The following is a 13,386-nucleotide window of genomic DNA, read 5'->3' on the forward strand; positions in this document are numbered from 1 at the left end:
TTTATCTCATACGGATTTTGATTTTTACATTGTGTATATCAAAGCGATTTTCTTGAAAATCAGTTATCGTCAACTAATTTTGAGATGAGTTTGATGTTCGTATACATGACTTTACCTGTAAAACCCACACCTGTAAAAGACGTAAGGTGTGGAAAGTAGGACCCCAATCGCACAAATCCGCAATTGCCTTGTAAAGGTGTGGCAGTGGGTTTCTGTCACAGGTTATTGTTTACTGCGTACATGACGGCCGGTAAATTTAACTCGTGTTACAATGCGGTTAAGGCCCAGTCTCACTATGATGCCGGCGGAGCCCCAGTGCGTGATCAGGCATCTACCGGGATGAACCCTTCCGGGATGAAATGGTGCAGTCCCGGTTGTTTCCAGTACCAAGCTGGTCATTGCCGGTCTTTCCCGGTAAAACCTGGTCCATCCCGGAGGTATTAAACATTTGAATACTTTCCCGGTGGACTCCCGGTTGTTCCCGGTTAAACCTGGGCGTTACCGCAGCTCTGCCGGGGTCTGATGCCGGTATAGCCTCGATGAGTGCCGGCGTAGTGACGGTATACCGGGGCTCTGCCGGGACTCTGCCGGCTTTCACCGGGTTCAACCTTTTCGTTTGGATGTTCATGCGCACAGTGAGGCACGGTATCTTTTGCACTGGGAAATGGCAGTCTACCATAACTGCAAACTGCATGTGATATGTCCTGAAATGGATAAAGAAACTTCGTTGTAAAACCTATACATTATATTTGTACTTCGTTGCGCAACCAATACATACTCTGTGCGAAACCTATACATAAAGCGACTTGTAATTTCCTTCGAAACAAAGCATTTGAATTATTTAAATACATGTTCGTAACCTGTTTTGTACTTTAAAATGTGAAATGTACACTGAATCAAATTAACATGTAGTTGTATTTAAGTTACCGTAATTGGCTATTTTAACAGAATAACCACCTTATACATTGCTTCAAATCAAAATATTTCGATTTTTGCTCAATATAATCTTAAAGATTGCAACTACGCACATGTGCTATTAGTTTGTTATTGAAAATAAGTACCTACCATTACTGGATGTTCCGTTCTCTAATCCATAAACACCAGAAAAGATGAAACTCGCCTGATTAAGTGGTGTATTAACACAGTGTTTTCGTAGTAAAACATATACCCGACGTCGTAGCGAAACGGACTACGCTTTGCCCTCGTCAGCCCCCAGCGGTATAGCCTTTACGGACGCACGCTTGATACAGAACTTCAAAGCATACCATGCCCACCTATCAACTGTGAGTCACGAGAACCCAAAGGCTGACGGCACGAATGATCTTAGACAGAAGATTGGTCCCTTATGTCCTTTTTCTAAAGATTTGATACAGTGGACATTATTTTTGAAATGATGTCGGGAACCGTAATTTGAAGGAAGAAATAAATAAACTAGAAAATAACGTTCATACATATTACTAGGGATTTTCATAAATGTAGTCGATGTGATCAAATACAATATTACTTTTAGTTATACTTATATACGCGTATATATGAAGATTCGTTGGTGAGTACAAGATCCAGATCAAGATTTTGCGACGCCTTTTCTTGTCGATCATGATACGCTTATAATTCATTCAAAAGTCTTTATCTAATTGTTGTGCTATCATATTATTACTTCCTCGTGATTCTTGATTCATGACGTCAACATGTATAAAATATTTCAAGAGTTTTATTGAATTGTAAATCATAGGCTAATCAGAGAAGGCACTTTCCGCACAGACTGGATTTTCTTTACACGAACCATTCTATAAAAGCGAAAAGAGTAGTCCATTATTATCCTTTATTATATAGAGGATATTTGTTGGATCCGGTGGATTATCGATTTAAATTCACGAGTGATCATAGAAAATAATATTTTCACGAGTGGCGCAGATTAAAATCGATAATCCACCGAAACCAACACATTTTCTTTTTATTTTATGTTTTTTTTTCACAGTTTATATACATTGTGAAAGAGTTTAACTAAAGAATTTCGCTGGGAAAATGACGTCATTACGTCAAAAAATGACGTCATTTAACATTAAGAATGAAAATTATCGATAATTTTTCACTGATAATTTTCATTGTTTGAAACAGTGAAATGATCAGTTTTAATTCACTGATATTTCTCTATAAACCACCGGAAAGCATAAAATAAAAAATGATTATAAAATGAGTTTATTGCAAAACGGGCTTTTATTTTTTCATTTACATCGCAATAAGACACTGCAACCCGTTTTGCAATATTATTGGATTTCTGGGTTAAAGTCGCTTAATCATGAAAGTGTTAAGATCACTGTTTATTATACATTCTGTGTTTGTTTATCACATTTACTTATGGAATTGGTCACTTTCAATGTCCGTTAATTTTAAGTCGAATCTGACACCTCTGTCTTATTATATGTATACAAACTCCATATATACGACATTTGAATCTTTCTTTTCAGCGTTTCAAATCAATTAGAATAAATAAGTTCTTGTGGTATGATTTTATTGCAAATAGAGTTTAGTGCACAACGTGTTGTTATAAAAATGCACATTGCAATAAAACGCTGCAACCTGTTTTGCAATAAAATTATGCACTTCCGGGTATTCTTCACTTAATTCCTAAAATTGGTGAACATCACTTAATATAAACATTCAGCCTTGTTTTATCATATTTACGTTAGAGACGCCTTTTAAATAAAAATATACATATATATATATTATATATACCAAACATTCAAACGTTAATCGAAAGTTCAAGTATGTTTTACGAAGAAACAAACTATGTTTTACGAAGAAACAAACTATTATTGTGGGCAAACCCGCAAACCCGCCAACTCAACTTGCTGGTGATATTTCGCAACTTGTTAAAATAGAACACCGGATGACAGACTGACACGTAAAAGACAACCATTCCAATTTCATATATTTACTTCCGTAAACGTTACGACGTAACGCAAATTACCTGTTGAGGAGCTTATCTAATTTACATATGTGCTATTCATCTTGTAAATCTTCCGCGTCGCTAATACTGCGCGGTTCACGTGATGATTAAAAAATAACGACACTTTAAGCATTTTATTTTTGTGACATATTGTTTTTGTCAGCGGTGTTATTTAAACATTTTGTAAATAATGATAAGTATATATTTGCAATAAATTTATTACAAAACGGGTTGGAGTGTCTTATTGCAATTTGATTTTTTTTACAACAATCCGTTTTGCAATATACCCGTTTTGCAATAAATTTATTGCAAAACGGGTTGGTGTGTCTTATTAATTCAAATGCATTGCAAGAGTTAAAAGGGAGTTAAAAGTGTTGTATTTTAATAAAATTGTTATATAAAATATAGACAAAACTTTGAGTTAAGACTTAAAATGCATGGAAGATGATGCATTTCGACATTTAATACTAATTGTTTCATATTGATTTGAAACGGTATAACGGAAGTGTATGCATTTATTTGCGAAACGCTCTGTTTACTCACTGTGTTTTTATATGTACTTATATGTACACTATACGCCTAACGATCGTATTAACAGAATGAACGCATGAATAACTGTGTAAAAATGAAGACACCGGTTGATTAAGCCTGTCTTAGGACGTTTAATAAAACGCGTACACAGGATCACGTGACTTTGTGGAGTTCCCCATTTTAACTTAAATGGATGTACACACAACGGTAAGTGGTGCTTGATTTCAAATACCTTTTAAATGCAATTTGTCTTAAGAATTTCAACTAGTGCATACAAGACAGATTTGTATGCTGCTTATGTCGATGTGAAATGCTCATAATTATTTTTGAATAAGCCTGAGTTCTTGTTCAAAATGTAATTTGTACTTCATGGTTACGCTTCACGCAACGTGACATTTCGTCAACGATTTCAGACTTATTCGAGGATTTATTCTTATACCCTATGATATTGGCACAAAGTGCAAGAAAAACAGTCTTTTATGCACTAGAGGTTTTTGAAAATGCATTTCAATAAAAGGAGATATTTGCAAAACTTAAGTTCTTAACGGTGTGATAACATTCTGTCCAGCCCATGTGCAAACCCCTGAAAACCCTGTTGATTCTGCACCCTGGTACAGTGTAGTTAACTATGCATGGCCTGCCAATGCTGTATTGCACCCTGGTACAGTGTAGTTAACTATGCATGGCCTGCCAATGCTGTATTTCATTCAGTGTCTTAGTGATTCTGCACCCTGGTACAGTGTAGTTAACTATGCATGGCCTGCCAATTCTGTGCAGAAGTGTATTATTCAAGATGATACATATCAATACAATGTTATTCTAATGGTGAACACAAATAATTATACCGATTATTACAATAAATGAAAGTTAGCGATGCGTTAAATCTTTGTTTGACATGCCATCAAATCGCACGTGCTGCCTCCCCTTGTTTGGTTAGGTTTATATACAATTGTAAAAACAAGCAAATATTACTACCGCGTGATATGCGAGAAAATATATATCAATGTATACCACTAAAAGTATTTTTGCCTTTGGCATTTTAGCATAGAGATACCGAAAACATTGACTATTGTAAGCTTAAGGTATAATAACGGAACCCCGTTAGGCAATCGCTCCTGCATGTATTGATTTTACTATCGAATAATACAAAACTGAAAACGTGACAATACAAGGACTATAACACTTTGATATTGTTTTAAAATAATAAACAGAAAAAATGGCTTCATAAAAGACAGTGTCATTTATCTAACAGCTTGTTTAAAACATGTTTACATATTCAATTTTTCTGATATTAAATGACAACGACAACAATTCAAAACATGAAAACTGAAAGTGGAATTGAGTAAAGCAGAACATAACTACTACATGAAATGTACACCAACAAGCGTTAATACAAGTATTTGGTAATTTGAAACAATACATTACTAAGTTATGGACGCACTGGACCGATGTGTCTTATAAAGAAAACTTTGCTGCCCAGTTTGTTTGCTCCTTTAGCTCTCCTCTGATTATATACAGACTTATTGTCTATAACAATATTGTTATTTTTATTGATAGTGCTGGTTCAAATTTAGCGGGGGATACCTGAGCAAATAACTGATGTTCTGAAATAATTAGTCATTTAAACACAAAAATGCCGTCATTGTTAACAGGTTTGTCCAGGCAATGCTGAAATGAAGTAAAATATTCTCATCGGGAGTTTATTTTCAAAGAACTGCTGACGATGGGATACAACTAAAAGGGACGGAGAAAAAAAAATGGCAGAGGAGGCACGCGTTGATGAAGCATATGTATGCACGTTTGCTGTTAAATCCGTAACATAAAAAGTCAGGCGTCCCAATCTTATATTCCAATCGGAGTATTGGTCTATCATAAACGATTTTTATATCATCTGCTATGTCTTTTCTCGACTGAGCGAGAAATACCTACCTTCAGAATCAATGCAGTTACATATCATTCAGTGTCATAAGGATACTACGTAACTGCGATTATAACTGGCTGATAAGATATTAACATACTAATGCGCAATGATTACATGAATGAAAGTGCGTTTAAACATTAATTGTTATTAAATAATTAAATATTCGTGTGAGAATGTGTATGGTTCCAGGATAACATACAGTTTAAGCTCTTCTTTACGCAATTCGGAACAGGGATTAAAAAAATTCGTCCCGCGAGCAGGAATTGAACCAGCGACCTAAGGATAACAGTTTGTTAAACCACTACAGTCCTCCGCTCTACCAACTGAGCTATCACGGGATACGTAACTATATGTAGACGTGATCGATAACGTACGTTCAAATTGTCCCGAAACGGAAAATTGCCATGCGCCTTAAGGAATATGACAAGCGGATGAAAGCTTTACATCATTTCCGACTTTGCGTTTGCAATAATTAATAGTTAACTCTTGTTTTCTTACGACATAAAATCGTAAGTTTAGCCTCCTCTTGTTTGGTTCTGTTTGTTTTCAATTATGAAAAACAAGTAAACAATTTTATGTATTATTTAATATTATTAAAAAGAAAAAGAAACTACCAAGTCGCTTCATTTATTATCATTCTTCATTTTAAGCAAAGTGATGCAAACAGTTATTGTTTGACTCGATTGCATTTTAAGAGCGTCCAAACATTCCAACGACAGCGGTTTACGTTCGCTATTGGGTTTTCGTATGTGCTTACTTGAGCGTGCGTTTATTTATATATTATGTAGCTTTTGTGTGTTTGTAATTCTATGTTTCCGGAGGGCAAACATTTGGAAGAACGAGTTATTTTAACTAATATCTAAATCAAAAGATCAGGAAAGGCGGCCATATAAACTGTTCATTTAGTTTAAATGTGTGAATCATACAAGAGCTTTGTCATCGTTTTATAACGATATTCAATCACACAAACCTTCCAAATCTTAAACTATTCCATTACATGTTGCACTTAAGTAAGCGAACACACTCGAATGTACCCCAAATGATAACAAATTCAACATTGAATTAACCAAACACATCAGTTACTTTTGAGTCAGCATCAACAATTTAGGATCGGTTGGGTTCGGTGAAAACACACAACTTGTGTTCAGGTATTATGGGTTTTTATTGTAAATATTCATGATATTAAGGTCTAAGCAGTATGGTCAATATGGATATATTTTAAAACATGACCGTTTTGGTATATACATCATGTGTGTTGTTGCTGTGTTACTAGTTGGTGCATGCTATAAGCTATGCGAATGAAAAACAGTTCAGCACTTTTCAATGTAAGGTTAACTGTTAAAAGTAACTCGCAACTGGGGAAATAAAACATGTTTCATACATCCTCTTTTTAATTAATCAATGAGCATATTTTTAAAGGTTATCGTATTGTCAAGCATAGTGCGATTTATCCATGCATAGTGCGATTTATCCATGCGTAGTGCGATTTATCCATGCGTAGTGCGATGGTTTTAATGGGATTCTGCAGATAATGCTTTTGCATTTCAGGTAAATAATATATTTTTGTCCATGCTACGATTTTATTTGAGGTACGCAAACTGTAATAAATAAAAGAGACAATACAGAAAAAATTGCATTACCCGCCAGTAGGATTCGAACCAGCGACCAAAGAATGACACTTGTTCATGCCACTGCTGTTCCCGCTCTTCCAACTGGAATATCAATGGAGACTTTATATTGTTTAACGTCCCAACCACTTTACCATGTTATACTTCAATATTAGATACAATAGAACTGTTCCAATGTCGATCCCTATTAAATTCCAAAATCGACAACACATAATGTAAATCAGTCTCATTATAAGTGGTGATGTGGCCATGAACCCTGGCCCAATCAAGAAGCCGTGCGGTCAGTGTGGTAATCCAGTCGCCATAAACCACCGTGCGGTACAATGTGAGGATTGCTTCTACTGGTTGCACATAGGTCCAAAATATGCAAATATCTCGCCGGCAGAGTATGAGAAATTAGCTAACAGTGATAAGGCGTAGTTTTGTAAAATATGCAACAACTTTCAATTTACAGACTCATTCTTTAGTGATGTGAATATAAACCATCTGGATGAAAGTGACTCTAGCGATGCTTCTACTACTGACTCGCCTGTTGAAGAGCTGAAGGCTGCACGCAAACTGCATCCTAATAAATTCATAATCAGCCATATCAATATCAACAGCTTAAACAATAAATTCATGGAAATTGCTGAAATACTAAATGATAAAATAGTTGACCTTTTATTTATTGCAGAGACTAAATTTGACTCATCCTTTCTAAACACAATATTTGAGCAATCGCACATTCTCGGCCCTTTCCGTCAAACATCGGATAAGTACCTCGAAGGAGATAGTATGAATACACATTTCGGAAGCGGTATTGCGGTCTACCTACGCGGGCCTACGCGAATCAAAATTACATAGTAAAAACAAACATGGCCGGTTTTGCGAGCTGTTTACATTTTGCAAAGATGAAAATGGGGATTTTCTATGCTCTGAAGCCAGAGCAAGTACAAACTCTACAGGAATTATGGACGCCATCGTTGTTATTGTTGTTGTTGTTGTAACATTCTTAGAATGGTATCACGTGGGCGGACTACTTTCAACCCGTATTTCTCCCGAGTCCGATTATGATAATCTGCGAGGGGTACCGAATGAATATTTGAGGTGCCGGGCTACAAACTTGAAAGGGAAGACCGTAACATTCATGGTGGGGGTATAGAGTCATACACTAGATCTGACATTGCCTCTTGTCGCCGAAAAGATCTGGAATGTGAAAATCTTGAGAACATTATAATCGAAGTTAATTTGAAAAAGAAAAAATCTGTTTAATTAGTGTTTGCTGGCCTCCAAGTATGAAAGATGACATTTTTTTTCTGTGATTATTTTACAAAATTTTTAGGCAACTGCATAACTCTGTTCGACTATTGTACGGTTATTGGAGACCTTCAAGACATATGCTGCAGTTTTAATGCAAATTTTGCTCCTAGAATTTGATAATTATTGGTATTTAGGTAGAACCATCTGTTGTGGATAAAATAAAAATCAACGGTCAACGGTGTTGTTCATTTTTTATACGCACTTGAACAACAAGCATATTTCAGCACAAGAACAATTCACCAATAAGGTTATAGCATACAAATTTGAGTAAATTAATGAGAAAAGTGTTGAAAACAACCTCTCGTTTTCACAAAATATGTAATACTGATTCAATTTGACGGCAAATTAGTTTTTTTAACATGAATTGATTGTTTCATGTTTTTATTTATCAATTTTTAAACATAAACAAAAACAACAGAATTTCACATATGGAAATAAATAAAATGCATCAAAGTCATTTTTATTTTTACATGCCTTCCTGCACCTAGATTTTTTCCTAATTTACCTAAATGTTTAATGAGTTATAATTTAATACAAATATAAAAAGAAAACAATAGGTTACCGGCGTCGTTTGTTCTCAAATGCAATTTAACTGCATGTATTAAAATACAATTTAAAAACACAGTGAAAACCATTAACATGAATCAGGTCAAAACACATATTAGTAGATGTGTTGCTGTATGCCAATGAAAAGGTAGATTTAAATGTAAATGAAAATACAAGTTATTTGTGTCAAAATCAGTAAAAGTAGGTAAATACAGTATCCAACTTAAATATCGACGGTATTAGTTGTACTTCTTGACATGACTTGACCAATGTTTTTATGTATGCCAATGCGAAAGTAGATTTTAATTTAAGTGAAAACACAAATTATGTGTAGCAAGATAAAACAAATAAAAGTTTATACTGAACCAAACAAAAAACAAGATAATTGAATACATTTGAAGGGGCATACCAGTCAATTTTGTTTTGAAATTCTCATCGCAATTTTACCAATTTATTATTGTATGCAAATGTAGATTTAAATATAATGAAAATACAAATTATAAATTATGTGTATCGCGTTCATTATATTAGGTTAATAAAGATTTCAATAAAAAAACAATACGTATACAATACACTTAAAGGGGCATATCAACGGTATTTCTTGTGATTCTTAATATGACCTCACCAATTCACTGCATATCATTTGTATGACTTAATGTATATAAACGCAGTACCATATTATTGGAATTGCTACGAAAATGTATATGAAAAACAATTGTATCTTCACAGTTCGTGTACGGTAAAAATCTAATCCAACACAAGTACTGCATTTTTAGGAAAACGTTTACATGCTACAAACAAGTTTGCATGTGAATAGAGATAATACAGAAGAAAATGATGGTGCATATGTAAAACAATCAAGCACTACCTACATGAATTTCGTTATCTAAAATGATTTTTTTTAATTATAATAAGTTAGTTGTTGATACGCCACTGTAATGTAATAATACTAAAATCAGTATTTTGTTTTTAAATCTGCAATGACTCAGATATTTTAAAGTACAGAATACATTTTAAGAACGTACGCGGTAGTTTTAATTATTGTTTATGACATATACCATAATGTTTGATAGACCAATATTTTTCTGATATTAAAAGAAAATAAAAAACGAGGTCGACGGGTGTTCTTATTTGTGTTGAGCTTTGAATTGAACGACTATTTCAACGTGTGAGTTAACACGCGATAAAAAAGGTGTTTTTGTATTCGCAGGAAAATATGGTCGATTCTTACTGTGTTATTTAGGGGCTACAAATTGTTTATCAATTTTCTAAACTTCATACTACTTTATTTCTTGGTATCAGTCCTTTATTGAATATGAATCCCGTTTTTATTCGAATATCCGAAAAAGTATACACTTATTGCGCAACCTGTGTTATACTAAGTACAAAAAAACAAATTTTCTTATACTTGGGAAGTTTATAGGAAGGCCTGAAACTGTTAATAAACTGAAACGATTATCTGTTAATACATATTTTCAAGAGCGGTGCATTGGATGGTGTAAATCCACAGATTTTCGGAAAACAATTAAACCTTTTCTATCTAAGAAATGCATCGGCTCACAATCAAAACTTATTTTAAATGAAAATGATAACATTATATCTGACAACTCTAATGTAGCTGAAATTGTTAACAATTCCTATGTAAATGTAGCTGATGATATAGGTAAATATTATCATTTTGACGAAAGTAATCATCCAGTATAGACAAAATCTTAGGTAAAATTTTTAGTAAAAACTTTTAATTTTGTTCCAACAACTTATACAAAGGTGTCTCAAATTTTAAGTAAATTTAATGTTAAAAAGTCAACCGGTGTGGATCAAATTTCAGTTAAATTGTTGAACATTGGCATGAAGTCTCTGACTCCATTTTTAACACAATTGATAAATTCTACAATTTCTTCTGGTACTTTTCCTGATAAGTTAAATGAAGCTAAAGTCGCTCCTGTGTATAAGAAAAATGACTCTATGTTGCAATCTAATTATAGACCTGTTAGTATTTTGCCTGTCACTTCTAAAATTTATGAGAAAGTACTTGACGAACAACTTGCTTCTCATTTTTACACTATTTTTGATAAATTTGTGTGTGCCTTCCGGAGAGGACATGGATGCCAGACTACCATTCTCAGGCTACTGGAGAATTGGAAGAGGGCCTTGGATTCTAACCAGTATATAGCTGCCATCCTAATGGACCTGTCCAAGGCCTTCGACTGTCTTCCACACAACATTCTGCTCTGTAAGCTGGCATCATATGGACTCTCTGAGAAGGCCACTGATACTCTTCGCTCTTATCTGTCAGACTGTAAGTAACAAATTAAATTATGTGGCAATGAAAGTAACTGGGCAAATATCAAAACAAGTATTCCACAGGGCTCGATACTCGGCCCCATTTTGTTTAATGTTTCTATCAATGATATTTTGTATTTTATTGAACATGGCACTATGTACAACTATGCAGATGACAATACACTGTCTATTAATACACCAAACTTTGATTTATTGATAAGAACTCTACAAAGTGAAAGCAAAATTCTTATTGACTGGTTTTCTTTTTATTGTATGAAAGCACATTCTGACAATTTTCAGGCGATAGCCGTTGGAAAGAAAACGCATGATAAAAATCCTAAGTTTGAAATAGATAATAAATCTATTTTTTTGTGAGGATGTTGTTAAATTAGTACGTGTTGCTATTGATTTCAATCTATCTTTCAATACTCACATCCAGAATATTTGTAAAAAAAAAGCTGCTCAACAACTTTATGTTCTAAAGAGAATAGGTAGCAATTTGAATAGACTTAATAGACTTATAATATTTCATACGTTCATCTTGTCAAATTTTAATTTTTGTCCTCTGGCATGGCACTTATGTACAAAGAGTAACACTCAGAAAATAGAGAAAATTCAAGAGAGAGATTTGAGATTTGTTTATGATGATTATGCTTGTAACTATGAAGATCTGCTAAAAAGAGCCAATTTTCCACCTCTACATATTCGAAGAATAAGAACCATGGCAAATGAAACTTATTAATAAAATATGTCAACCTGTTTTGCATGACTTAGTAGTAAAAAGAAATAATACTTATAACTTAAGATATTCAAATATATTGCAGGCTCTATCCGTAAAGACAAAACACTATGGTAGGAAAAGTTTAAGATTTACAGCCCCAATCCTGTGGAACTCGCTGCCTCATGAGATCAGAAAAGCAGGCTCCTTCAGCCAATTTAAAACCTTGATCTCATGTGGGAATAAAAATATATGTAATTGTCCAGTGTGCAATCAGACATAGCTGTCCAAATCTTCGTTCCAACTTAATATTATACAATATTATATAAAAGGATATATAAAATATATTACATTAAAGATATTATACAATATTTACAGTATACTAGTTATTATTATATCTAAAACTTATATAATAGCTTTTTATAATTTAAAAGCTAAAGATGTAATCAGAGTCATGTTTTGTGCATAGACATACTAATATATTATACATTCTCGATAAGAATAGTGCGTAGAAGTCTCTCAAATACAATGTTTTCAGTTTACGTTTAAAAATATCAATTGTTATTTATTTCCTAATGTACTGGGGAATTTCATTCCACAGGCGTGGTCCGACAGTTTAAAAACCTCACTAAAGGTTTTTCTCTTGTTGAGGGGGGCATTGTAGCACCCTTCCGATGACGAAGCTGAGCGCAGGGGTCGTGTATGAACTTGTTCTGAAAGAAGTTCTGTCAGATTAGGGGGCGCATTCCTAATTGAGCAGTTGAACATGAATGTTAGAATTTTAAACGTGATTCGTGCTTTTACAGGTAGCCAATGGAGTTCGTAAAGAGATTGTTTAGAGCTGTCAAATTTTCCACGGTTGAGGACAAGTTTTGCACACATGTTTTGAATTCGTTGCATTTTATGAATTTCACTTTGCGATATTTCATAAAGGATAACGTTACAGTAGTCAAGATGTGATATGACTAGGGATAGCACGAGAATTTCAGTTGCTTCCTTGGTGAGGTACTTTCTGATGTTTTTGATTTTCAGATAATTTAGTATTGCTGTTCGGCATATGCGCTTCACATGTTCCTTGAAAGTTAGTGTCTCATCGAAGAACGCTCCCAGATATCTTATACAACTTTCCGCCTCTATGTAATCACTGGCTATATTGATTTGTTTGGTGTTACACTTGTGAAGTTGTTGTCTACTGCCAAACATGATAAATTCAGTCTTCGAAGTATTCATTTTTAATTTATTTTTATTCATCCAATTGTTAATTGTAAGTGCGCATTGCTCTAGTTCTTGAATAGCATTTGACTCTGAATTCGCTAATGTAGGGCGAAAACGTTTGTTTGCTATATGATCATCGGCATAGCCGTAGACTGTTCTTATAGGTGGGATAACATCAAATATCGTCCCGGCATATATCAGGTACAGCCAAGGACCGAGACAGCTACCCTGGGGAACACTACATTACAGTGGACGTGCTGATGACAATGCTGAGTTGACGCTTACTCGGCAGAGT

General features: G+C 34.2%; 3 protein-coding genes and 1 non-coding gene across 5 annotated transcripts in view; 2 read left to right on the forward strand and 2 right to left on the reverse strand.

Annotated features, from left to right (window-relative positions):
• Positions 1 to 13,386, reverse strand: part of LOC127845726 (uncharacterized) — a 251,690-nt gene that overhangs the window by 222,099 nt on the left and 16,205 nt on the right. The gene's annotated exons all lie outside the window — the stretch shown is intronic.
• Positions 1 to 13,386, forward strand: part of LOC127845729 (mitochondrial calcium uniporter regulator 1-like) — a 276,089-nt gene that overhangs the window by 181,492 nt on the left and 81,211 nt on the right. The window lies entirely within an intron of this gene.
• Positions 1 to 13,386, forward strand: part of LOC127845723 (ryncolin-2-like) — a 265,737-nt gene that overhangs the window by 93,888 nt on the left and 158,463 nt on the right. The gene's annotated exons all lie outside the window — the stretch shown is intronic.
• Positions 5,651 to 5,740, reverse strand: Trnay-gua (transfer RNA tyrosine (anticodon GUA)). The gene is given in 2 exon segments: positions 5,651 to 5,686; positions 5,704 to 5,740. It is a non-coding gene; the product is annotated as a tRNA-Tyr (tRNA).

This window comes from Dreissena polymorpha, chromosome 9 (genome assembly GCF_020536995.1).
Source record: "Dreissena polymorpha isolate Duluth1 chromosome 9, UMN_Dpol_1.0, whole genome shotgun sequence".
NCBI classification, from domain to species: Eukaryota; Metazoa; Mollusca; class Bivalvia; order Myida; family Dreissenidae; genus Dreissena; species Dreissena polymorpha.